The sequence below is a fragment of the Zingiber officinale genome, chromosome 7A (assembly GCF_018446385.1).
Source record: "Zingiber officinale cultivar Zhangliang chromosome 7A, Zo_v1.1, whole genome shotgun sequence".
Classification (NCBI taxonomy): Eukaryota; Viridiplantae; Streptophyta; class Magnoliopsida; order Zingiberales; family Zingiberaceae; genus Zingiber; species Zingiber officinale.
Window position 1 is genome coordinate 139,286,422 of NC_055998.1, and position 27,658 is coordinate 139,314,079.

The 27,658-nt window shown below is 36.1% G+C and overlaps 1 long non-coding RNA gene across 1 annotated transcript; it reads right to left on the bottom strand.

Moving 5' to 3' along the window:
- Positions 1 to 22,534: 22,534 nt before the first annotated feature.
- Positions 22,535 to 22,916, bottom strand: LOC122000565. Its single transcript, XR_006117174.1, has 3 exons — positions 22,895 to 22,916; positions 22,695 to 22,824; positions 22,535 to 22,627 (listed from the first exon to the last, which is right to left on the bottom strand). It is a non-coding gene; the product is annotated as an uncharacterized LOC122000565 (long non-coding RNA).
- Positions 22,917 to 27,658: the final 4,742 nt, after the last annotated feature.

The following is a 27,658-nucleotide window of genomic DNA, read 5'->3' on the forward strand; positions in this document are numbered from 1 at the left end:
TGAAATTAATTAAAAATAAGATTAAAAAATGAAATTTTTGAAAGACATTTTGAAGTTAAAAAAAATGAATTAATGGAATAATTTGGCCTTTTTAAAGATTTCCATAAATTAATATATCCCTAAAGTTTTATTTACCTCTCGTTGCTTTTAGCAGTTTACTACCCATAAACTTTTTTAGAATAAAACTCCATTTTAACTTTTTTTTTTATTTTTAAATTGCAAAGTTGAGATGATAATTAATAGTTCCGTGATCTATTGCGAGAGATTTAACACCATGTGCAAATAATCCATCTATGATTATATTCACATTTAGATGCAAGCACAAGTAATATATATATGGTCACATTGTTAACTATGCAACAGGCACATTGAGTGGACTTACAGTCTTATATTAATTGACATGAAATGGAAATGAATGATCCTTTATCTCATAGCTTAAAATGACATCATAACCATAATATTATTTCATTTGCAAAATATCACAAACATACATCTTGCTTACAATGAAAAGGTCACAATTCTAATATGAAAAAAAAATTCTTAAAAAAAAAATTGACCATGCACTATTCTATTCAATCTTATCTTGAAGGTCACATAAATTTTATCATAAATTTCATCAACATTTTTAAAATAAGAGTACCTCTAATTTTTTTCTTGAATAGTAGAATGATAAACATACTCCACAGTCTAACAAAATATCCAAGTGTGTTACTGAGATAGATTGACAACATTAGCGATAACATTGCATGCTCCTCGCTTATTGATAAGAATTTCTCATAAAAACAACTCTTATTTATTATCTCTCCACAAAGATCAGAATTTTCAATATAAATGACATCATCTAGTGTTTGAAGTTGATTTTCTGAGAGAATGTTTCCGGATAGGTTGTCATAAGACAACTTCAAATGGTTCAAAGCATTTAGATGAGACAAACCTTGAGGAATCATCCCTGATAAATTATTGTAGGATAAATATAGAGTTTTCAATAAACTGATTCTGTCGATGCTTCTTGGGATCTTGTCTTTGAAGTAATTCCTTGATAAATTCAAAGTATAGAATTTATCAAGATATCCTAATTCTTCAAGAATCTCATCTGTTAATTTATTGTTTGAAAGGTCTATACTCTTCACAAGATAAATAATAGATAAAAAGGTAAGTTGCCCTCCTTTTGTAGCTAAAGTAATGCTTTCATTTGACATCCAAGTTTCAATTATAATTTGAAATGTTTCTTCAAAGAGATCAGGTGATTGTGTTGATATTGAAAGCATTGTGCTTAAATTTCCATAGGAACATAATATTGATCCAGACAATTTATTATTTGCAAGGTCAATAATTTATAGATCTCTTAAATATCCAAGATGAGGATCAATATTGCATTAAAACTTTGACTAATCCACAAAGATATATTTCTAGAGAATTTATTATCATCAAGATCAACAATCAAGAGTTGAGTGCATTTTTGTAGTGATGTTAGAGTGTTGTTATTCAAATGCAAGCTCTCAAGTCCCATCAAGTTTCTAAGAGATCTTGAAATTTCTCCGAAGAGCATATTGTTTTCCAAATTAATATATTCAAGAAAGGAATTCTTTTGCTAACATATATGAATTTCTTCATATATTTGATTATTTGATATGTCGAGGCAAGAATTGCAGACAGGTGATAGTGGTCCTGAAAAGGCATTATTGGATAGATCTAGAAAATTTAGGTGAGGTGACAAGTGGGGAATTAAACCTTCAAATCGATTTGAACCAAGATTTAAAAATGCTGGTGGCAAAGTAAGATTAGAATGGTGGAACTAAGTGATTTCACCCTCGAACAAATTAAAAGAGGTCAAGATGATTTAGGTTGACTAGTTTCAAATCTCAATTGGTATTGGTTCAGAGAGCAAATTTTGTGAAAGAGAAATAGTATTGGACCACTTAGTGAACACTTACGAAGCCTTAGTGTAGATAAGCTCGATAGATTCATAATCCCAAGTAGTAATTGGTAAAGAAATTTCAAGTAAATTGTAATTCAGTCCGAGATATAATAGATGCTTCAATTTCCAAATTGCATCAGGAAAAGAACCAGAGAGCAAATTGAAGGAAAGATCAAGATATGTCAGGTCAATTAAGTTGCCAATTTCGGTAGGCAGTGTCCCCTGAATTCCAGAGTCAGAAAGCCAAAGAGACGAAGAAAAGAAGAGTTGAAGTTGTTATAACTTATAACCAAGATCAGGAGTCCTGAGAGAAGTGAGGTTGAGATGAAAATTAAGAGAAAGAGGGATATTAATTTTACAATCATATAAATGTAATTGTTGTAGGGAAGGTACCATGTTGACTGCTGATATCCAATTATGGGAGGCAATGCTAAGATCCAAAAAGGACATGTCCAGATAAATCAAAGAAGAAAGGTCGGAGAGCCAGTAATCTAGGCTGTGGACAACAACTGTGGCGGATTAAGGATAATGATACGCATCGAGATGAAGATAACGAAGATTAGTTAAGTTTCCAAGATGAGGGGGAATGGTTCCACCAAAGTTGGACTGGTAAAGATCAAGATACCTGAGTTTGTGAAGAGAACCAACGAGTGGTGGAATTTGGGTGCCCTCAAAGTCATTGGATCTCAGATCTAAGCTTTGCAAATGAGTTAAAGAGAATAATGAAGGATGCAGCAGCTCACCCCTCAAAGCTGTCTCCGTGTAGCTGTTGTATACAGCGTCATTTGGATTTTGAAGGTTGAGCTCGGCCACTCGTACGCTGCTTGTTGTGTTGTAGCAGACTACGCCAGGCCAAGCGCAGCAGTCTACTTGGGCACGCCAAGAAGACAAGCGGGCGGAAGGATCTTTGATGGCGGCTTTGAAAAGCAAGAGAGCATCCCTCTCCCTCTGCAAGCATCCCTCGCTGCTCATGACGCTCCCTTCTACTCCAGCGACCTCCATAAGAAAGAAGGCCAGGCCGATGAGCCAGACAAGAAGAAGATAGTAGCAGCGGTGGGGTTGGTGCAGTGGCCTTGGCTGGGGGAAACGCCGGAGTGTGCTTCTCCAGGTCGTCGCCATAATCTAATTAGGTGGATTGTTATTCTGCAGCTACAATGCCGATGCCTACTTATTGCTGAAGAGGGTTTGTGAAAATTGCCATTCATCAATGTTGCAAAAGGTTGGAACCGCCAACCCAGTGGCCCCCTCACCCCGGCCCCACAAGTATGAGAGGGAGTAAATCACGGTGAATACGGGCCCGGTTATGACATGGTGGTCTCAGGTGTTTAGCACGGACAGATATTGATGTTATCGCATTTGCTGCCGCAGATCCTCGACCTCTTGACCCATGTTGCAAGAATCCATGTCATAACCGGCTGATCCCGCCCGTGAAGGCAAATTGCCATTCATCAATGGAGCAAGAGCAAGTGGTCAATCTTAAATCCTTCTTTTTCAGTGGAAATTGCCATGCAAGTGGCCCATAAACCAGTCGTTTTCTTTTGTGGAAATTAGAGTCGTGCCAACAACCTTGACGAGCAGACCAAGTCAATGATGAATGATGCAGTTAAGTCGGAGATCAAACTTACTCTTTTATTCACTTACAATTCTAAATTTTACATAAGTATATTTATAAATTGGCTCATAAACATTAAAGAATCAAGCTTACTGCTATTAAAGTTTACTTATTTTATATATTTTTTGTATTATTGGACTAATATAAATAAACTTTTTAAAATTAAATATCAAATTTATTCATGAACCGAGTCTTACCCACTAATCATCTACTTGCATAGTTTGTCAAATCTCATTAATGGACCAAAATGACCAAAGCAAAAAAAAAATTATTTTATAAAAAATTAAATGTGAAATATAATTTATCAAATTTGAGAAGCCGAATTGAGAATAATGAAGGCAAAATATATAACTTTCTGCCTAACAAACTCAGTACATATATAGACAAAAAATAAAAAATAAAAAACAAAAAGGGAAATTAATTTGTAGAGAATTTTAATCATCTGCATTTAAAAAATTTTAAAAATTGATCAACAAATTAGCTGATAAAATATAAAATTGTAAATATTTAGATTCATGTAATTAGAACGATTAGAACATTAATAGTTATTTGACATATATATTTCAAAATTGAAAAAGAATCACATTAATAGTTATTATGGTAGCAACTAGGGCGTTAAACAAGTTAAGCCGAACCGAGGTTTAGGGTATTAAAAGTTGTTTAATAAGGTTGAGTTTAAAATGAACCAAGTCTTTAAAATGATTGTTCAAACTTGATTTAGTTTATTTTTTATAAGTTTGAACTTGTTTGAAGTTTGACATGAGCTTGGTTTGTTTAGATGTTATTGAGCTCTTAATTCAAGTTTATCTTTAGCTTGGTTCGAGCTTGGTTCGTTTAGATGTTATCGAGCTCTCAATTCAAACTTGTTTGTTTGTTTGAAATTTTTATTTTATTTATTTTGTTATTGAGCTTGATAATTCAAATTTATTTGTTTATTTTATTTTATTTAGTATGTTGATAAGAATTTTATTAATGAACATGGTTCGTAAATATTATTCACGAAGTTGTTTATGAATATTATTCACGAACGTTGTTCACCAATGTTAACGAGTTGAATACATATATGTTAAAGTTTATTTGTTTAGTTTAACAAGTTGTTCAAATTTGTTTATTTAATTAATCTTGTGTATATTGAATGAACATAAATATATTTTTACCAAACTAAATATTAAACTGCACAAATATTTAATTTATTTATAATTTTAGTAATAATTTTATCCCGTACTAATCAACTCAACTGAACTGTATGCTATGTATCCTAAGACTATTAATAATTATTGTGCTTCTCCCGCCCGCTGCCATAATATTCCATGGAAAGCAATTGCATGGAAAATGTTTTTTTTTTAACAATACAAATGATTATATTTTTATTATTTCTTTATGTTTTATCGTTAGATCACATCCGTCAAGTGAGAAAATTGAATTCAGTCATCCACCAGTTAGTGACCGATAAATCGGTCGTTGTCTTTTGTGGAAATTAGAGTCGTAGAAATTGCGATGCTTTATCCTGCCGCTCATGAGACGCCAACAACATTGACGAGCAGACCAAGTCAATAACCAATAATGTTGATAAAAAAAAATACCTAATTTATGATAGATTTAGTGGCAGGCCTAGCGGCGGAATAATATTTTTATAATTAATTAATAATTACAATAATATTCTAATTATTCTATTGCTAATTAACTCCGAAATATTATTTCCATGGTTAATTAATAATTAAAATATTATTCCATCGTTAATTAATAATAGAGTATTATTCTCATTGCAATTAACAATTAAATATTATTTTATCACTAATTAACAATGAAATATTATTTCTATCACTAAATTATACAATATAATTAACAATTTTTTTTTAACTTTTTCCCTATTTTAAAGATGGAATATTATTTCCGTTGCTAATTAATGATAAAAAAATATTATTTCATGTTAATTAATGATTAAAATATTATTCTTTTACTAATTAACAATGGAATATTATTTCCATCTATACGTAATTAACATTTTTTTTTACCATTTTCCCCTATTTTAATGATGAAATTATATATATTTTCATCACTAATTAACAATTGAAATATTATTTCGTCTCTAATTAACGACGAGAATAATATTATGGCTGACTCGTAGGCTTCGATCCGGTTGACTTCTTATGACGGTAAAATGCTCAGCAGATGAAATTCTGTCTTGCCATTTGCCACGAAGTCGGCTTGCTCCTTTTTTGTCAATTGATGTTTTTCTTTGTCGTTCTTTTGCTAATCCTTTGGTGCTACAAAACCATACTTCATAATTATTAATAATTCAAAATCCATTTTAAAGAATACTTCCATCTTCTTTTTCCAAATCGCGAACTCCCCCTTGAACTTAGGTGGGTAGATGTTTGGTTCAACCATCGTCTTCTGTGCTTCGGTCAACGGTTAGTCCTTCTGAAGCGACTGAGCTCTGATACCACTCATTGGTCTCTTGCGGCTGGTAAGAATGGATGAAATATCCTGAAAAAATAATGATATCTTTCTGAAAATTTACAACTTTGAATAAGACAAAACTTTACTAAAATAATCTAAAATAAATAAAGTATGAGACAAAGGATTTACTTGGTTTGCAATCAGGTTGGTTGTTAATCCAAAGCAAATGAAACTTAAACAATCAACTCCTTCTTTGACATAGGTCGGAGGTGGAGAAATTTCGTACAGAACGTTGAACACACAGACAAATGAAGAACAGAGTGAAAGAAATTAAATATAGAAGTGGTGTACTGACTACTGAGATCAGAGCTATATTTATAGTCAAGTTTCGAGCACATTGAAGGGCTCCGAGTGTCTGAGCATGGATAAAACTTTATCCACGTTGCAACGCTGTGCAACGGGTGAAAGATAAGATTTTATCTGGTCTAGGCACCTAAAATAGCTCCATGCGCCCGGACCACCTTCGCATAGTGTGCCTTGCCAAGGCACCTCCGGCTGACAAAATCAGTCCAACCGCCCGAACGATAGTCAACTCCACATTGACTTTATGTCCGGGGTTTTTCGCTTCAGCTCCATTCACTTGGGTGATTTCGGCCATCCAGAATATAGCTCACCCAAACCTATTTTCTGATCTTCTCGAGCACCCTTCCACTCCGGCTGCTCGTCTCTCGGAAATGTCGCGCACTTTCTTCTCATAAGCAAGTGTACGCTTCCGTAGCGCGTCGTCCCTCGGACGTACCGAGTCCGTCGATTGTCTTTCGTGTCATCCTTCTTATTAGCTGCGTTTTTTACTCAACTTCGTGTGCTCCTAAGTTCCTACACACTTATGGTCTGTTTGGGAGGAGGTGAGGGAAGGGGAAGGGAAATTTTGAACCTCGTTTGGGAAGGAGTGAGGAAAGGGAAGGAAAGGTAAGGAAGGGTAAGATTTAACCTTCGTTACCCATGGAAAGAGATATTTTCTTACACCCCGAATTGGGGTGTAAGGAAGGGGAAGGGAAAATAAAATATTTTTTATTCCAATTTTATCCTTATTCTTAATAGTTTAAGAAATATTTTAATTTCTAATTTTATTATGTCGTCGAAGTTCAATTTCCTCGCCTTCTTCACAGCTCGCTTGCTACCAGATTATTAGAGGAGGAGACCCGTCACATCTTCTAACTGAATTGAAGAGAGAAACTATTTTTATCGTCAAAATTTAAGAGGATATCTACTATTTTTTAATTTTTCCATCAAAATTTAATAAATTTTTAAAGAATAGGAATTCTCTTTATCAGTTTTATCTTTCAAATTTTTTTATTTAAGATTTCTAAAATCATTATTTTCATTATTTCTCATTTAATTACTTGATTATTGATAATTCATTGTTTTGTTATGAATAGTAAAAAAAATTAATTTTTTTATTAAAAAAATAGCTAATTTAAATGATAATATAACAAAGTAATTTTATTATTAAAATTATCTAATTTATATTTATAAAATAAATATTAATATTATGAAAATTTTCTAATTTAAAAAATAAGGATATTTTTGTAACTTTATCTATTTAACCTTCATTCCCCTTCCTTTCCTCCCAAACAAAGTAACACATGTTACGTTAATGAACCTTCCATCCCTCCCAAACAAGGAGAAGTTAAATACTTTACTTCCCCTCCCTTCCCCTTCCGTTAATGAACCTTCCCTTACTCCATCCAAACAGAGGGTTAGACATAAGACATCAAAAGATAACATGACCTAACTTGACTTAATTGATCACATCAAAACTATCACGGGATACTTATATCTTTGACATACTAATCTCCACACATCCTCTCCGTCCCGTGTTGGGCGTTATACTCGGCAGATGAAAGGGTTCGTCCCTTTCGCTGCCGCAAATGACAGTTTGCTGGAAACGCCAAGGAGACGAAGGGGCGTCCTTTCCCCTTCGTCTTCCTCAGTCTTCTTATAAGAAGCGTCCAAGTGCAGATCGAGAGATAGAGAGCTTTTGGCGAGGTGATCAGGGAGCATCGAAAGATCGAGGGAGAGCAAAGGGAGAGCATTCGGCTGGGATTTGGTTCTTGAACGTTGAAGCACTTTCCGGTTGTTCCGTGATCGTGCTTCCGACAGCGGCAATCTTTTCATCGATCGGCGTCTTCGGTTGCGGTTCTTCGGGAGATCACTGTGAGTGTTTATGGTTTCCGCATTGTTTTATCTTTATTTTAATTGCTTCGTTTTAGTTTTAATGCTCTCAAAACTACCAACAATGGTATCAGAGCATGTATAGTTTTGAAAGCATGGAAATCGATGCGAGAAAGCTCGCGTTTTTCCTTCTTCTGTCGTGAAGAAGAAGATGAACAGTAAATTGAATCGATTGAATTTCCATTCCAATCGATTCAAAATCGCGACAGATAAAGAAAAACAGTGTTGAATCGATTCATTAATCGATTGAAAATTTCAATCGATTGAAGAGAGAAAAAAAAATCGGAATGAACAGTGAAAAACTTGCATTTGAATCGATTCACGAATCGATTAAAGAGAAAAAAAAAAGCATGAATAGTGTCATTTTACGAAGCATAGTGAGTTACGTTTTTTTTTTTTCTTGCACTTGAATCGATTCAAGAGCAGGCATGAATCGATTCAAGAAGAAAAAAAAGGCATAAGCAGTACTTTTGATCAAGCACTGTAACAAAAAACGTGAAGAGAAAAAATGCATGCATAATTTTAATTTTTTTTTTCTTCACAGTGCCTAAAATTTAATTAAATATTTATTTATTAATTCATAATACATATCTATATGTATTTAATTAATAAATAAATATATTTAATTAATTTATGGTTCAATTTATCAAAAATGGAACCAGACCAACTTGTCCAATCAAACCCCGGTCTGGTTTAAATTATTAGTTAATTTAAGCAGACCAATTTGATTCAATAATATCTAAAGCTGGTTCAAATTATTTGTTGGTTTAACCAGCTCAGTTTATTATTGAATTAATAAGGGTGATCTTGACTACAGAAGTTGGGCTGATCAAATATGACCGGATTAGTTCCGTTGTGTCAAAATTTGATCAGAAACATTGGATTTGTTCTAATGAGTCAGACTTAATCCAATGGGCAATTGGACGAGTCAAACGAACTTGAGTTTGATTAATAAGTCTGTGATTGACTCAAATGGGCTTAAACGAAAACAGAACATAGGTCCAATTAGATTAGTTCTAATGAGGACAATAGATTAAGCTTAAGATTCGGATTCATGATCGACCAATCCAATGTGTCAGTCACATGAGACTCCCCAAAATAAGGAAATTTGCTTTTCTTAATTGCTTGTGTATACTGTATATTTTGTTCTATATGTGGGAATTGAATTTGACCGGTTTTGTACTGGTCAGTCGGTTTTGTACTGACATCATGTTTTTCAATTCCAGATACAAAGAACGATATACACGATGACTGGTCGCTATGAACGACAACATGAGCTGTGGGAGGAGATCAAGAAGCTGGAATATGACCCGGATCACGGAGTCGGTAGGCTTATTGGTCAGCTCGATTGGTTGTTCTCGAATCTCGAGCAAGAAGGGTATCCAGTTCAGGAAACAGAAAGAAGATTTTCTCTGGTTTATTCATTATCGGAACATCTGAGGCAGATAGCATTCCAACTTTGGGATGATTCTGATGGGCACATCTCATACTCAGAGATGTGCAGACAACTACTTCATCTACAATGGGGTCCTGATGAATCTGAAGAGGATTCAGAAATGGAGTCTGAAGATTTAGAGGAGGATCCAAATCCTGTAGAATCTGAAGATGATCCTGAAATGAACCTTGAAGAATTTGAAGAGGATCCAGAAATGGATCCGGAAGATTCTGAGGAAGATCCAGAGATGGATTCCGAGGACGATCCAGAGATGGATCCTGAGGAGGATCTAGAGATGGATCCTGAAGGATCAGAGGAGGATCCTCAGGAGTGTGTAGAAGATCCAGAGATGGATCTGATGGATACATCTGAGGCTGATCCACCTATCATAGAATCTGGGATAAACGGGATGCAATTACCCACTGCTCTAGCATTTATCCTAGTGGGAGTAGTGCTAGCTTATCTAGTTTATTAGTGTTCTGTTACTGTCGTTATGTACGAACAGTGTAAGCTCATCTAGTTTTTGAGTCATGTAATAATTTCTGTTGTTTTGTACGAACAGAACTATATAATAAAAGTTAAGTTATATGTTAACTAACTTGGAAATGATTAGTTCATTTCATAATATGATTAGTTCATATAAATATGATTCGTTCATATAAAATGATTTGTTCATTAATTGGGATATGTGTAATATAATTGATCAGTGTTGATTAGATTAGAACATACAAATGATGAGTGGAAACAATGTTATCACTTGATTTTGTAAACTAACTCTAATTTACACTAAGTCAATAAATAGTTGCACATATATGAATTACACTGAAATAATAAATAATTTGTTTATTTATGTAGATCATGGCAACTAAAAACATCATAGCTGAACTCAATAAGGGTGATAAATTATATGGGGATAACTACAAAATCTGGCACCTCAAAATACAATATGTTCTTGAGGAACAAGAAGTTCTAGAGGCTGTAAATCAAATCATGGAGGAACCGGTTAAGGGTTCCACAGCACAGCACAGACGTGACCTTGATGCCTATAAGGCATGGAAAAGGAAGGACTCCATTGCTAAGGGTATATTGATTAGTTCAATGGTGGATGACCTGGTATTTGAGTATGAGCCATTACCATCAGCTCATGCTGTCTGGGTAGCCCTTAGAGAGAAGTACAGTGGAGTCAGTCTGAGTAAGCTCCGTCAGCTAACTATCAAGTTTAATAGTTGTAAGAAGCGCTCGAATGTTACCATGGCCCAACATCTCAGGGAGATGGGTAACATGATTCGAGAGCTGAAGACTGCAGGTTATGCGTTGACTGATGAACAACAGGTTCAGGCAGTTATCCGTTCCCTTCCTGATTCTTGGGAAACGATGAAACAGAACCTGACCCATAGTGAGAGTATCAAGACTTTCACTGATGTCTCACGCCATGTGGAACTTGAGGCGGAGAGGATTGAATCCGCAAGGATTTCGGGTCAAGCTTTTGTAGCTGAAGGTTCTGGTTCCAAGAATAAGAATAAGTGGTTCAAGAAAGGAAAGGGGAAAGGAAAGGAGGTTAATGCTGTTGCTGCGAAAAACCAAATCAAGAAGAAAGGAAAGAAAAATGGACAAAAACCTAGGAGCAAGTTGACCTGCTTCAACTGTGGCAAGAAGGGCCATTTTGCTCGGGATTGTACTGAGCCTAAAAAGGTAAATCCATTTTTGTCTTCTTTCCACGAGCAATATGCTGCAAGTACAGTGTTGTTAGCTGATTCGTATCCTTTGTGGATTGTAGATTCAGGAGCAACGAATCACGTAGCTCGTGATCGAGCTACATATGTGGAGTACCGTCGGGTACCAGCTGGCAACCAATGGATATATGTAGGAAACAATGCAAGAATAGAAGTCAAAGGAATTGGCACTTGCAAGCTCAACCTACGTGGTGGAGGCACCTTGCTTCTACATGATGTCTTGTACGCTCCTGAGATTCGACGGAATCTGGTTTCCGTTATTTGTCTTCTTGATTTATGTTACAATGTAAATTTTTATAGCCGTTGTGTGGAACTTCGAATTAACTCTGTGTTAATTGGATATGGTTATGTAACAAATGGTTTTATGGTTCTTGATGTAGAACCAAATAATAATAGTTGTTTTTCAAACATTGCTCTTACTAGTAATGCTGATGTTAATGATGAAATTTGGCATGCTAGATTGGGACATATAGGACAAGAACGAATGAATAGATTAGCTAAGGAGGGCCTATTAGGCACTCATGCTAAGATTAACTTGTCTGTATGTGAGCATTGTCTTGCTGGAAAGACGACTAGGAAACCGTTTGGTAAGGCTATTAGGGCTGAATCACCATTGCAATTAATTCATTCGGATATTTGTGGTCCAATGAATGTGAAGGCTAGAAATGGGAGTTCTTATTTCATTACATTTATCGATGACTTCACACGTTTTGGTCATGTGTATTTGATTTCTCACAAATCTGAAGCATTGAATTGCTTTATTCGTTACTTGAACGAGGTTGAGAATCAATTGGAACGTAAGGTTAAAACCTTGCGCACTGACCGTGGAGGAGAATATTTGTCTGATCAGTTCAAGACAATGTGTAATGAGAAAGGGATTATTAGACAGCTTACTATCCCTGGAACTCCACAGCAAAATGGGGTTGCTGAAAGAAGAAATAGGACTCTTCTTGAAATAGTTAGGTCTATGATGGCGCAGGCTAATTTGCCAATCTCCTATTGGGGAGATGCATTATTAGTAGCGACCTATATACTTAACAAAGTGCCTTCAAAGTCAGTTCCATCTACCCCACATGAACGTTGGACAGGCAGAAAGCCGGATCTGAGTAATCTGAGACCTTGGGGGTCAGCTGCCTACGTTCATGATAAGACTCACGAATATGGAAAACTAGGACCCAGAGGTAAGAAGTGTATCTTTATAAGGTACTCTGAGACCTCTAAGGGTTATGTTTTTATTGGTGAGCGACAAGATGGAACCATCTCTGAGATAGAGTCAAGAGATGCTACTTTTCTAGAAACTGAGTTCCCAACACGAGGTGAAATTGATAAGACAATTCCTTTATATGAGATAGAGGAGGAGGATAATGTTCCTTTATCAACAAATCAGGAGATGCCTGAATCTAGTCAACCGAGTGGGAGTAATTTGCCACTGAATGAGTCAGTTTCTCAACAGTCAAACCTTCGAAGAAGTAATCGTCAGATTATTCCTCGGAGAAGGTTTGATATTGAGAATGAGGCATTAATGGTTCTCCCAGTTGACGATGAGGAACCTCGAACAGTTGAGGAAGCTATGAGCAGCTCAGTTAGAAAAGAATGGAAAGTTGCAATGGATGAAGAAATGGAGTCAATGAGAAAGAATCAAGTTTGGGATTTAGTCGATCTTCCTCCGGGCCGAAGGGCTATTGGGAATAAGTGGATTCTCAAAGTAAAGAGGAAAGCAGATGGATCGATTAATCGATACAAAGCTCGATTGGTTGCAAAAGGATATACCCAAATGGAGGGTATTGACTTTGAAGAGACATTCTCTCCAGTTGTGAAGTTTGTGTCAATACGTGTCATTCTAGCTATAGTAGCACAATATGACATGGAATTACATCAGATAGATGTAAAAACGGCTTTCCTTAATGGCAATCTTGACGAAAAAATCTATATGGTACAACCAGAAGGTTATGTTGTTGAAGGCCCAGAGAAAAGAGTATGTAGACTTCAGAAGTCTATATATGAGCTAAAGCAAGCGTCAAGACAATGGAATATAAGATTTAATGAAGTAATATTATCTTATGGTTTCAAAATGATCAATGAGGATCATTGTGTTTACCTAAGAAAGGAAAAAGGAAAGCTTGTCATTTTATCATTATATGTTGATGATATGCTAATAGCTGGAAGTGACATAAAGAGTGTGATAGAAGTTAAAAGTTGGCTTTCATCACAATTTGACATAATAGATATGGGAGAAGCAGAGTACATCTTAGGAGTGAAGATCGTTAGAGACCGATCAAAGAGGCTTTTGGGTTTGTCTCAAGAAGCTTATATCACTAAGATGCTGCAACACTTCAATATGTCAAATTGTAATATTGAACAGACGCCTATTGCAAAAGGTACTGTCTTGAGCAAAAGTATGTATCCCAAGACTCCTGAGGAAATAGCCGAAATGAAGAAGAAACCATATGCCAGTGCTATTGGTAGTTTGATGTACACTATGTTGTGTACTCGTCCCGATATAAGTTATGCTGTTGGCTTAGTTAGTCGTTTCCCGTCAAACCCAGGATCAAGACACTGGAAAGCGGTGAAGAGGATATTCAGATATCTTAAAGGAACAGCTGATTATTGTCTCTATTTCCAAGGATCATATATGAGCCTAAGTGGCTACTCAGATGCAGATTGGGCAGGGGACCTTGATGACAGAAAATCCACATCTGGCTATGTCTTCTTGCTGAATGATGGCGTCATCTCATGGAACAGCAAGAAGCAGGCTTGTGTAGCCTTGTCGACAATGGAAGCTGAGTATGTGGCTTGTGCAGCGGCTGTGCAAGAGGTTGTCTGGCTAAGAAGGTTCCTGAAGCATTTGAGGATTGCTGAGGATAGTGGGAGTCTTATTATCGTGTACTGTGATGATTAAGCTGCGATAGCTTTTTCCAAGGATCCTAAATATCACAGCAAAGGCAAGCATATAGAAATTAAGTATAATTTTGTAAGGGATATTGTTGACAAGAAAAAGATTATTCTTGAGTACATCCCTACACGGAATATGCTTGCTGATCCTTTTACTAAGCCATTGACTAAAGAGTCATTTCATGGGCATATGAAGTCTTTGGGACTTCGGAGAATGTAACAATTGTAAAGACATTTTGATAAATGAAAAAAATTCCATGATCTATTCAGTGTATATGTCTTGGTTATATTCGAATAAAAGTCTCGATAAGCATGTTGGCAGATTGAGATTGGTCCACTTACATGGACAATCATCTCTATTTGTTAAGTACGAATAGAGGTAAGACCGTTACTTATGGGACAGCTTTTGTAGCTGTGAATAGAGACATACCCATAAGTTAAGGTCGCCTTGATATTAGTGTCAAGATGAGATCATTTGTGTAATGATTGGAGTAAATGCACCCACCATTTACTGAATCTGCTTGAAGCCAGATTAGAATTCATATGTTGAATTCAGGATTAGACATTGGGAATGTCTAGATCGAAATCTGTACGATGTTAAATTTGAGAAAAACATGTGCTCTTTTTAGTAAAGAGAATAACATCGTAGCATGTGATTCATGCCACATGTGCTATGGCGACAAGAAGGGTTGTAGGAGAATGGATCCCTGCTTCTCTACTATGTGAGACCCTTGAGATTATAAGTTAATCTCGATTTTACCCTAAGTGACTATTTAGCTGTCTACTTGAAGTTCTGATCAGTGTCTGCTACTTTAGCATGTTTCCTATTGGCTATGGATGATTCGGTCTATGGAGCATAACTAGGAAAGCAACTGATTAGAGTGAATGAATTCTAGCTAAAAAGGAAGATTAAGATTGATTTACATCTGCGACATTTATTCACTGGTACCGGTTACATTTTTAGTTCAGTACATAAAATGTAATTGTGAATAATTTGTTTGATTGGAGGTGTTGAACATGCTCTTGACATATGGTCAATATGAGGGATTAGAGATGTTCATGATGATGTAAAAAATTTAATCTGGGGTAAAGGCAAGCCATTTATGTCTATGATATGTTCTATGGACATTTATGTCTCTGATTTGTTCTATGGAGCAGCTAAGTAAGGTGTGACAATCTTCTTAGCAATTGAATGCTCACTGTGCTTGCTGTCGCACGAACCATTTTCCCTAATGTATGGAATGGATGTTCTGATCTAGTATTCGTGACTTGATTCTCATAAAGTCTGTGTGACTTATTTGGTCTTTGTGACTAAATTTTGCTCTGGTCTTCGTGACTTGATCCTCATAAAGTCTTCGTGACTTATTTGGTCTTTGTGACTAATTTCGCTCCAGTCTTCGTAACTTGATCACCTTGTAGTCTATGTGACTGGCATGGTCTATGTGACCATATGGATTGACTTGGACGAGTGGGAGATGTTGGGCGTTATACTCGGCAGATGAAAGGGTTCGTCCCTTTCGCTGCCGCAAATGACAGTTTGCTGGAAACGCCAAGGAGACGAAGGGGCGTCCTTTCCCCTTCGTCTTCCTCAGTCTTCTTATAAGAAGCGTCCAAGTGCAGATCGAGAGATAGAGAGCTTTTGGCGAGGTGATCAGGGAGCATCGAAAGATCGAGGGAGAGCAAAGGGAGAGCATTCGGCTGGGATTTGGTTCGTGAACGTTGAAGCACTTTCCGGTTGTTCCGTGATCGTGCTTCCGACAGCGGCAATCTTTTCATCGATCGGCGTCTTCGGTTGCGGTTCTTCGGAAGATCACTGTGAGTGTTTATGGTTTCCGCATTGTTTTATCTTTATTTTAATTGCTTCGTTTTAGTTTTCATGTTCTCAAAACTACCAACATCCCGTCCTCTCCTTGGTGTCCTCGCTGGCTAGTCCTCCACAAGTTCTCCAGCTAGTCCCCTGCATGTCCTCGGTGGCACCATCCTTAGCCTCTTCTCCAGCCTCAGAACTGTCTCCAGCTTTCTCATGCTCCGACCGAATCTAGTAGAAAAGTGCTTGTCTCTGGTCGAATCATCTCCAATCCGGTGTGCTCGTCTCTGGCGGAATCCTCTCCAACGGCCTTTGACTATGCTATTCTTCTCCGGCGACCACCTACTGCTCCTCACTAGCAAATGATGCTCCTCTCTGGGTCCTTGTTGTTGGCCTCCTCTCGGTAGTCCAAGTCTAACATTCCAGCATGAGCAATCTCCTCTCCAGTGCAAGGTAAACAACTCATACATAATAATCTGCAGTTTAAACTATGCTTAGTTGTATTTCTACATTTTATATATATATATATATATATGTTAATTGATTGTCCAATTCTAGTTCCCATTATTGTTACTATGCTAATTGTGATGTTTGACGATTAATTAGATTAAGTTAGAGATACAATGAATCCTAATCAAACATTCCAAGCTTCCTTACTATGCTAATTGTGATGTTTCAAATTGGGCTTCCTACTTATCCTTAAACTCATTAGCACACTCTACATACTATTTTATATCCCAAGCATCCCTTCCCTGGGATCCAAAGACTGTGGGTATGAATTGAGCATCCTTACTTTTTCATTTAATATGAGCGCACGCTATTAATATTATTGATAGTATTAAGTTTAATTAATTTATTTAAGCTTAATTCAAACTGGTTGCATGCTTAGTTGTATATGTTTAATAATGTTTCTAATTGTATTCTCACTAGGATAGAATGTATATGAAAAAAATTTGGATGTACAATGTATTCTCATTTTAATAATTCAATTGTCGCGTTGGATCTGTGAAAATTACTATTCATCTATCAGCAAGTGTTCAATCATCTTGTTGCGTGCAAAAGTAAGGTGACGGTGAAAATTGTGATGCTCTAGCTATCCTGACGCTCATTACACGCTAACATCATGGACAAACAGACCAAGTCAATGGCAAATAGCGACAGTGGACGATTAAGAAATCTAACATCTTTTAACTGCATATCTTATTTAGAAAAAAAAATTATATAAATTCATTATAATTAAGAATCGAATATTAAGTAGGTATGATAATTTGAATATTTTATCATGAGGTGAAAGAGTTTATTTCCTTGATAAGTCATTATTGCAAGAATTCAGTTGTCCCCTCTGTGACAATTGCAATTCATCCATCAATCTGTGGAATAATTTTTCATTTAGTTGTCGCTCTCTGTGGAAAATTTGATGGTTTATCTTGCCGGTCATGGCTCGCCAATAACTAAGTCAATCAGGAATAATGCAATTGAAGTCTTCACCCAAAAAACATAATGCAATTGAAGTGGCGAAAGTGCGCATGCATCTTGCTAACTCCAATTAACTTGGAGCGCCCTCAAGGATGGAATCACCTCCTTTACCTGTAATACGTGATTTTTTTTTTTTTTTGGAAAACATAAAAGGGCGCACCATATATTTTACAAATCATCTAAAAACCACTCTTTGTTTTAAAAAATAAAATCAAATAAATCAAATGGGCACTTCTCTTAAGATTTTATTTTGAAATTGTCTTTGATCCAGTGCTCCTGTAGAAGCTATCATATAGTTTTTACAATATGTAGAAGCTACTTGATAGTAGTTACAACGTATTTATGATGAATTTAGAATTTAAAATTTATATCATGTAGAATCTACCTAGTAGATACTACAATGTGTTTTTTGTGAGTTTAAGATTTATTATTACCCAGTAACTTCTACAATGTGTTTAGTGTGAGTTTAAGATTTAGAATATCTGAATACTATTATATCAAAATAGCTTATACAACTATTTTAAAGTTAACTTTGATGAAATTTAAATAATTTTGATCAAATTGGTAAATAATATTTTGATATAATAGTATGCAGATATTCTAAATCCTAAATCTTAAACTCACACTAAACACCTTGTGATAGTTACCAAATAGCTTCTATATATTATAGCAGGTACTGGTAGCATCTACATGTTATAAATCTTAAATCCTAAAACTTATCCTAAACATGTTGTATTAGCTAATGGATAGTTTCTACACATTGTAACAACTACTTAGTGTTGGACCCCGTGGAAGTTTGATGTGATCAACCAAGTTGATTAGGTCCTGCTTTGTGTTTGATCCTTGTGTCTGAGTGTGCAGGAGCTTAGGAGTGCAGGAAGTCGAGCAGAAGACGCAGCTAGCGAGAAGGAAGACACGGGAAGAGAGTCGACAGGCTCGGTGCGTCCGAAGGACGAGAGAGCTGCGGAAGAGTACTCCGGTGGACGAGAAGAACGTGCTCGGCGTTCGAGGGATGAGAAGCCGGACGAAAGCCTGCTCGAGGAGAAGGCCGGAAATTGGGTTCGGGTGAGCCCTATTTTGGTTGGCCAAATCACCCAAACTATCGGAGCATCAGAAGCCAATGCAATAGAGCTGGAAAAGAAGCACAAGCTGGAAAACCAACTTGAAGGCGCCTTCATGAAGCATGAAGGTGCCCTCAACATGAAGGCACCTTCAAGCTTGATGAAGGCGCCTTCAACAAGTCAAATTTGACTGTTTGCGCTGAGGATAAAATATTATCCGCTGATCGAGCTGAAGACGCCTTGAACCTTGTTGGAGGCGCCTTGGACCCTCGAGATAGAACTTCCAGGAGCTATATAAAGACCCCTGGAGCTAGGAAATATTCAATCAACTCAGTATTAAATTTCCTAACAACTGTTGAGCTTTCTAAGTGTGTAAAAAGCTTCTCCGCCTTCAGAGAAGGAGTTTTCTTACTGTGTTTTTCATTGCCTTGGATTAACAACCGTCTTAGTTGTAACCAAGTTAATTCCGGGTCTTCTCTATTTCTTTCTGCTTAATTGTTTTATTTTATTGCTGCTATTTTTGAGTTGAAAATCCGAGGAGGGTATAATTTTTATTTGCAGAAACAATTCACCCTCATCTTGCCGGTCTCCGTTGCACCTACATTTAGTAGTTTTTATATGTTGTAACAGCTACTGGGTAGCTTCTACACAGTATATATAAATCCTAAATCCTTAACTCATACTAAGTACTAAATATATTGTAGCAGCTATTGGTAACTTCTATATGTTATAGCAGCTACCCAATAACTACTACATATTGTAGAAACTATCCGTTAGCTTCTACAATATTGCTAGATCAAAAGATAATTTTAGAATAAAAATATGAGAGGGGAGTCTATTTATTTATTATAAAAAAATGCTGATATAATATTTCCCTTAATTTGGATGTCCTTTCAATTTCTGTCTTTTTTTTTTCTTCCTATGAAGATGAAAATGATAAATTTTTTATTTTACTAAGTTTAAACAAATCTACCAACAGATATATAAGACTCATTTGTTTTTGATAAGAAATTAAACAAACATTCTTGAGTTAGGAAAGCTATACAACGAAGACAAGGGCAAATGATAACATAAATGGATGAAAATTATGAGATTATGTATTTGTGAAAAAAGAAAAGAAAATTCAATAGCTAAAAGAGGAAAAGACATAAATTATAAGTACACAACTCCTATAAAATTAAGTAGACTATTAAACAATTATATATAAAATACAAAGATATTAATTAATTATATAAGATATAATTTAATTAATATGGTGCTCACGATATATACTATATTGTTTTGATTCATTTTTTTAAAAAAAATATAAAAACTTAAAATTTTGACAATCAGATAGTTTACTTTATTTTTTTTGCTTATCGATTTTTAATTTCTACTCCTAATTTTACCTACTTTATACATATTATATCTTTATATGTTTAAAAAAGCTATAATTTGAAGACTGCATTTTTTAATTAACAAGAAGGGTCTGGGTTAATTACCTATTGAATTAGCTTTTAACTAAAAGAATAATAAGAAAAAATAGATGATATATTTATAATTATTTAGACTCCTGGTGTAATTTTAATTTTAAATTAAAAAATAATTATTTTATTATTTTACACATCATTATTAAATAGATAATCTATGATCATCTAGTGTTAATTTTCTTTTAAATTTTTTACTTTCTTTAACTTAAATACTAAACATTAAACTCTAAATTCTAAAAAAATTAAATACTAGGTGCCCACGGTTGCGGAAGATGGGTGGGCGTGGTAACAAATCTGCTTAAGTAGTTAAGTATAATAAATGAAAGAGATATAAAAATCAAAGAAATGATGAATAAATTTATAAAGAGCCTGTGAAAATGAGGACAAGGGTTTGTGAAATCATAGAATGCAAAGGGGACTATGATCGGTATGAAAAGAAAATTGACAAGGAATACAAGACCAAATGATAAACAAAAATTAATTGGTGACAAAGGACACTACAAAAAAATTCAGCATTAGAGACGGAAAATTCCATCGCTAAACTAGTTTAGCGACTGATTAACGACAGAATCATTGCGTCGATACAAATTATGTCGCTGGCTGTATTTAGAGACGGAATATAAATTCCGTCGCTAATTAGAGACGGAATATAAATTCCGTCTCTAACTTTAGCGACGGAATATATATTCCGTCTCTAATTTTAGCGACGGAACATATATTCCGTCTCTAAAATATTAGAGACGGGAATTTAATCATCAGTCGCTAACAATAAAATCCTCTCTCTGATTTGATTAAAATTACGTCTCTAATTAGAGACGGAACGTAAATATTCCGACTCTAATTAGAGACGAAACTTAAATATTCCGTCGCAAGGCATCGACATTTCAAACAATTTCAGGGCAATCAGCGACGGAAAATTAAAGTTCCGTCGCTAGATATCGTTATAACAGTATTTTCCATGGAGAAATTAGAGATGGAATTTTAAAATTCCGTCTTTAATACCTGCAGATTTCAGCAGCACATTTTTGTCGTTCCTGCAGTCATCCTTGTTTACATTTTATAATAATCTAAACCATCACATACAAACAACACAAAACTCACCAAATAACAATACATTCATACAAAAAACTTTATCCAAGCACAAAACAATAATCCAAGCACAAAACTTAAACTAAATATCCAATCAAAAAACATAGATAAATATCCAAACATCTCCAACCATAAACACCTGATTGTATAGTACTACAACATCTGAAATTTAAAAAGCACAATACAACACCATCTAGCAAAGAAAATCCAATCCTAAGCTAGCAAGTAGTAATCAATCCTGCAAAAATATTAATACGATAGATTACTAATAAAACAAAGAATAAACTAATTCACAATTATGAGTAACATATAAAATTTAATATTATGAATTTATTTTACATACCTGAAAGCTAGTTTGGTTATATGATGATGGTGTTGTATAGACATCAACGTTGCTGAAAAGATATAATACATGTTAGACATAGTTTCATTAGTGGAAAAAAAAAACTTAAAAAGTTAAACATCAAGATACTTATCACAATCTATGGATCAGGAGGATTATTAGGGTCTTGAGTCTCCTGAGAGGCAAAACGATGCGGCGTTGCACTCATTTGATCCAAGAAGGCCTACATATCCCGCCCAATTTTCTCAAGATCCAATCGAGATTGCCGCTCTGCTCGAAATTCAGCCTCCAAGGTCGAGAGTCGAGTCTTCAAATCTGCGTTTTCCTGTTCTAAGACGTCTACTCTAGCAGATGATTCGGATGCACTCGATGATGTGCTGGGACGACCCCTGGCCCTAGGAGTCATCGCCTGATCATATACAACTCTCGCCTGAGCCCCAAAACCATATAGGGTGGAGGTCTTTTTCCTTCCACCAACCACATCATAATAAATTTCATTTATCTGGTCAGTGGATAGAGTCTGCTCCTCACCTCCCTCTAAACTAGGCTGAGACGCCTGTGCAACCCTAGCAACAATTTCTTCCTATTTACATTAAAAAAAAATATTGTCAGATATTTACTAAAATGATAGATAATCATTGTTAATAGTTAAATATATTCAAGTGTAGAATCTTACGTCTAATGCCGATGATCGACGATCTATAAAGTTGTCATCTTTTGACTTGTGTGTCTTGGTAAATATCTCCCAACAAGTAGGAGGTCGCTGTAGATCATGTTCCTGAATATTAAAGAATGTAAATAATTCCATCGATATAGTCTATGTACAAAACTCTTATAGAATTTTAAAATTGGAAACTAACCAAGTCTAAGGCATGCTCGACGATCGATCGGGATCCAACGGTATGTTTTGTCACTCCGGTACTAGGGCCAGCCAGCTCACTCTTTCTATTGGCTCGAGCTTTCATTGCATTTTCCTGCCATCTGTCTGCAGCCCAGACGGCTCGCCATGCATCCCAAATGTTCTCAGGTACATAGGATGGTTTTATTCCCTTTTGTTTTGCTTTATATAGCATGTCTTTGTATAGTTTGGCACAAGCTGCGTTCCAGGTAGCATAAAATTCTGCCTCGTGCTCTGTCTCCCAAGTATATCTTTTCTGCAATAATACATTCACAAATTATTATAAAAAACATAACAAAATCATGATAATTAAATTGGCTTACCAAAAACTCATCGTAATAAAATTGCTTCATATCTGGGTCTACCCGCTTCCATGTAGTACCAGCGGGACTAAATCGCTCTTTAAATTTCGAGGTGATGTATGCAGCTACTCTATGACCATCTGGGGTAAAACTATATTTAACAAATAAAATAAACCAAATATGTTAAAAAAATAGATGCAGCGAATAAGACTAATACTTACCAACCCCCGATAATCCGTAGAACAATTTGGGCACCAGCATCAGACATGTCTATATCTGCAGAATTACATTATAACACATACGCATGCACACTAGGTTTAATCAAACAAATAATAATGACTAATAGAGTAAGACAAGTGATATAACTATGAATATTTAGATCTAAAATTTAACTGAACAATGCTTAATCTGGATATATAACAATTTTAATCATTAACATTTTGGAGATCCTCCTCACTAGACTCTGTATGTTCAATAAGCTCCTCACTGCTGGATGTAAGGAGATAATTCCAAAAAAGCTTGAAGAATAAATTTCCCATTGGCACAATGGCACATTAAGAATACTCAAAGGCAAGCATGTAAGGAGATAATCATTAGTATCTTCATAGCTTAGTCAACTTAGAGTGTTAAGAGTGTTTACTCTTATCAGTAAACAAATATTTTCATATCGATGAGTGCTGGCCGTAATGCTTTTGTGATATGCATTTGTAAGTGTTCCAATACATTTGAAAACAACCATGGTGAAAAAAAATAATGAATGTGTGAAGAATATGAATTAGTAACTACTTCAAATTTATACTGAGACTAAAACATTGTTTTAGTATCTTTAAAGGCGGACATGTTTAATAATCATATGGAACTATAATTCCGTCTCTAATTCCGTCGCTAAATGCTATTTTTTTTGTTGTGGGAAAAGAAAATCTAAAAGCTAAAAGAGGAAAAAGATACAAATTATAGAACTGCTGAATATATGTGAATGGAGAAAGGATGAAAATAGAAAGAAGTTCTATTGTAAATGGGACTTTAGTCTTACATTGGGAGTTTCAAGGTAAATTGATTGGGTGGAAGTAGAAAGAAGCTTTATTGTGAATGAGATTTTATCTCGGGGTTTAATCAAAGTCCTACACTGGAAACATTTGGTAAAGATCATGGGTTTAAAAAGATGTTAGATATCTCTATTGGCACGAGACCTTTTGGGTAGAGCCCAAGAGTAAAGTCATGAGGACTTAGGCTCAAAGTGGACAATATCATGTCATTGTGGAGATATATAGACATCCTTTTACGCAACAAATGGTTTCAGAGCTATGGTCCAGATTAGATACTATGTGGGGTGGGGCCGAAGTAGATTAGGGTGACCGGATGTGGACATCCTTTTGCGCAACACTTTAGTCTCATATTGGGAGCTTCAAACTAAATTAGTTGGTTTATATTGATTCACCTGTTTTTATGATGTGAACAAATACATGGAGAGAAACTCTCTCTCTCACGCGTGGGTGCGCAGAGGGGTGCGAATTCAGGGTCCGGATTGTACTGAACCAAGTTGACTTATGTGCAAGTACGACTTGTGATCATATGGCAAAAGGTTACACACATGAAAGGCTGAATCTCCACCTACGTTCCCCATCTCCTCTATCGTATATTTCTTACTCGGTGGAGTGCCCGTGATAGTAATCGGATATCCCTCTCAGTTTGTCGTGACCATCAGTGCTTAGTGGGAAACATGGTTCATCGGAGGTGGGGCGAATCTGTTTCAATATTGTTAGCAAAAACAATATGTTGCCGGAGGCTTCACAGTGGTCGATCAGGCGAGTTAGCTATCGACTAAGCGAGATAAGCTAAGGCCGACCGAGCGAAGCGTAAGGTCGACCGAGTGAATAGAAGCCTTCAACTTGCTCGGCAGAAACCTTCAACTCGGTCGGCCTTAAGCTTCGCTCGATTGGACTCTTCGTTCGCGGTTGGACTGAAGCTTCATTCGGTCGACCTAAGCCTCTACTTTCGGTTGGACTCTTCACTCGGTCGGCCTTAGCCTATTTCGCTCGGTCGGCAGCTAACTCACTCGGTCGGTCGACCTTAGCCTATTTCGCTCGGTCGGTAGCTAACTCGCTCGGTCGACCACTGTGAAGTCTGCGTTAAACATTTGGTAGACATCTGTAACGACCCGCCTTCTACTGACTAAGCTGTAAGGCCGATCGTCACATTATGCTGTGCTAAACTATTCCCTGACCATCATTAAATCTAGATGCGGAAGCTATACTAATTGAAATTTTGCTAAACTACTAACATTTCTTGGTTCTACATGTACTAAGGGGTGTAATCTAAGGTGTACCTAACATATACTACATCTCCTATGGTCAAGGAACTGAAACAAACATTTCCAGCTGTTATCAGACCTCCCAATCGATCCATAGATCGATTGGAATGGTCGGATCGATCCACCGATCGATCCAGCACGCTACTGTACTCGGGCGATAATCCGGATCGATCGGCTGATTGATCCAGACTGGTTGATCGATCCCAGAGCTCTCTGTTCGCGACAGAAATGGCTGGATCGATCGGCTGATCGATCCAGAAGCCTACTGTTCGCGGAACAAATTGCCCAATCGATCAGCTGATCGATTGGGAACCCCCAATCGATCCACCGATCGATTGGGGTTTCTGATTTTGCAGCTAAGCCCTGATTTCAGCACTGTTTCGTGCCAAATCACATGCAATGACTCCAAATCTTGACTAAGAACATCCTAACAATATTAACTAACATTCTAACATCATGAGGAAAGTGTTCTAAGCATAATAAGGTGTACAGTTAACTAATTTATAACAAGTAACATACTATAGTGCATAATACTAAACACTGAAAAGTTCTAATGCTTAAACAATTTGCTAGGTCCCTGAGATCTTCATTCCAAGTTTCATTCACACACATCTTCGCCGCATTGTCCCCCAGCCTCCGCTAGTCCATCTTTCCTTTACCCTTATCTGTAGTATAAGGAAAAGAAAGTATCTATAAGCTTTCGCTTAGTAAGAAGCTATCTACCTCACTAAAACATGCATACGATGCATTTATGCTTTTAAAAATATGCTATTAAACATCTGTTAAACTTGTTAAAACATGGCATACTGAAATCACTGAACATCAATACTAAAGCATGGCCTACCAGCTAACCATAAACTATCATATGTATCAATAAGGAAAAACTGAGTGAACATAAATTGAGCTAAACTGGAGCTGAATTCAATCTCATCTAACATAACTGATTTTTGTGAGTTTTGAAAAGCTAATAAGGTAATAGATTAAAATACATAATCATACTGCTAATGGGCCCGACAACTATACATGCTATGCGCGCATCCTTACTAGACCCGAGGTTGTAAATCCTGAATTTAGTAAGGTTTACTAGGTTATCTAAACCTAGGGACCGACTATGGGAGTCCAGCCCAATAGATATCTAATCCTGTACAGTGCCCCTACTGAAAATAAAATACTGGATCATAGCTAATTAATTTATCTTGCTTTTACTAGGTTATCTAAACCTAGAGGCAGGTGCCCACCCCTTTGGACCGTAGTCCCATATAAGCTGAAGCAAGACTAACTAAACTATTTAAATGCTTCTATTGCATTTATCTAAGCTACTAAAATGCCTAAGTTACATTTTACTGTGATAAACAATTTTATCGAACACTTGGTATGCGCTAATTCGCATCCCTTGTGTCGAAAATCTACATACTATTAAGCTAAACGTAAAATCCACACGGAAGCTACTTATACTGCAGGTGAGGGGTTTCTTACCTCCTGTTCGGATTTTCTTACGATTCTAATCGCTAGATTCCCGGAGGAGACGATCCTTTCGATGATCTTCTCGCGTCTATACATTCCTCTCGCGGAGGGGAGCGTCCTCGTATCGAAGTCGTCGTCGGAAAGTGCCCTTGGAGTCCTAGGAGAGGAACCCTAGACCTCCTTGTGGTTGGCGCCGAGAGAAGGAGGAGGAGAGGGAAGGGGTCGGCGGGTGAGGGTTTTAGGAGGAGAAGAGTTACGTTAAAAATAACTCTTCACCAATATATTTCCTATTTATATTAAGTGGTAATTTCTGGCCCAACTCGAATATAAATTTAATTGTCTCCCTTTCCTTTCAGCACGGCCCTGCTGGGTTCACTTGGTTACCATGGTTCACCATAAGTCATAGGACCCAATAGGTCTCGGGTTCAATTCCCGCGTAGGCTATTTTATGGTCCTGTTTATTTTTACTACTTCCACTACTCTAAAAATTCCAGAAAATATTCTAAAATTCCAGAAAAAATCATAGAATATTTCTAAAATAAGTTTGAGAATTTTCGGGTGTTACAACATCAGCTCCGACAGCATGAGATTATCAGCTCAGGTCATTTCAATAATTAAGTGAATTTAAATTCTATATAATTTTAAATTTAGCTAAGTCTCCAAAAATCTCCGGCAACCGATTATTTTTACTAATAATAACTGTATACACAACTCCGGTAAGATTAAGTAGATTATTAAATACTTATATATAAAATACATAACTATTAATTAATTATATAAGATATAATTTAATATAATATGTACTCTTGATATATACTATATGGTTTTGATTCAATTTTTTTTTCAAAAAAAAAAAAAAACTAGGGATAGGGGGACACATCACTAATTTGGCTTGAAGATGTACCCACAAGAACCAGATGAGATGGCAAACCAATGAAAGAGAGTGTTGTTGGAGTGACTATAGAGTACGAGACACTTGAGTTTTGAGAAAAGGGGGAAGAAATTGTTGTCACAAGAACCAAAAGTCACTATACTGGCAACTACCACAAAAAAAGGGAGGTTCTTATATAGTAGAGAAACACACTACTAATTAGATGAGAGCTGTTTAATTAAGAGTTTTGAAGGTAACTATGCTGGTTGTTAATAAGGTGTTATAAAATGCATAGTGATATGTTTGTTTATGCGTTTCTCCATAATTAAAAATGTACTT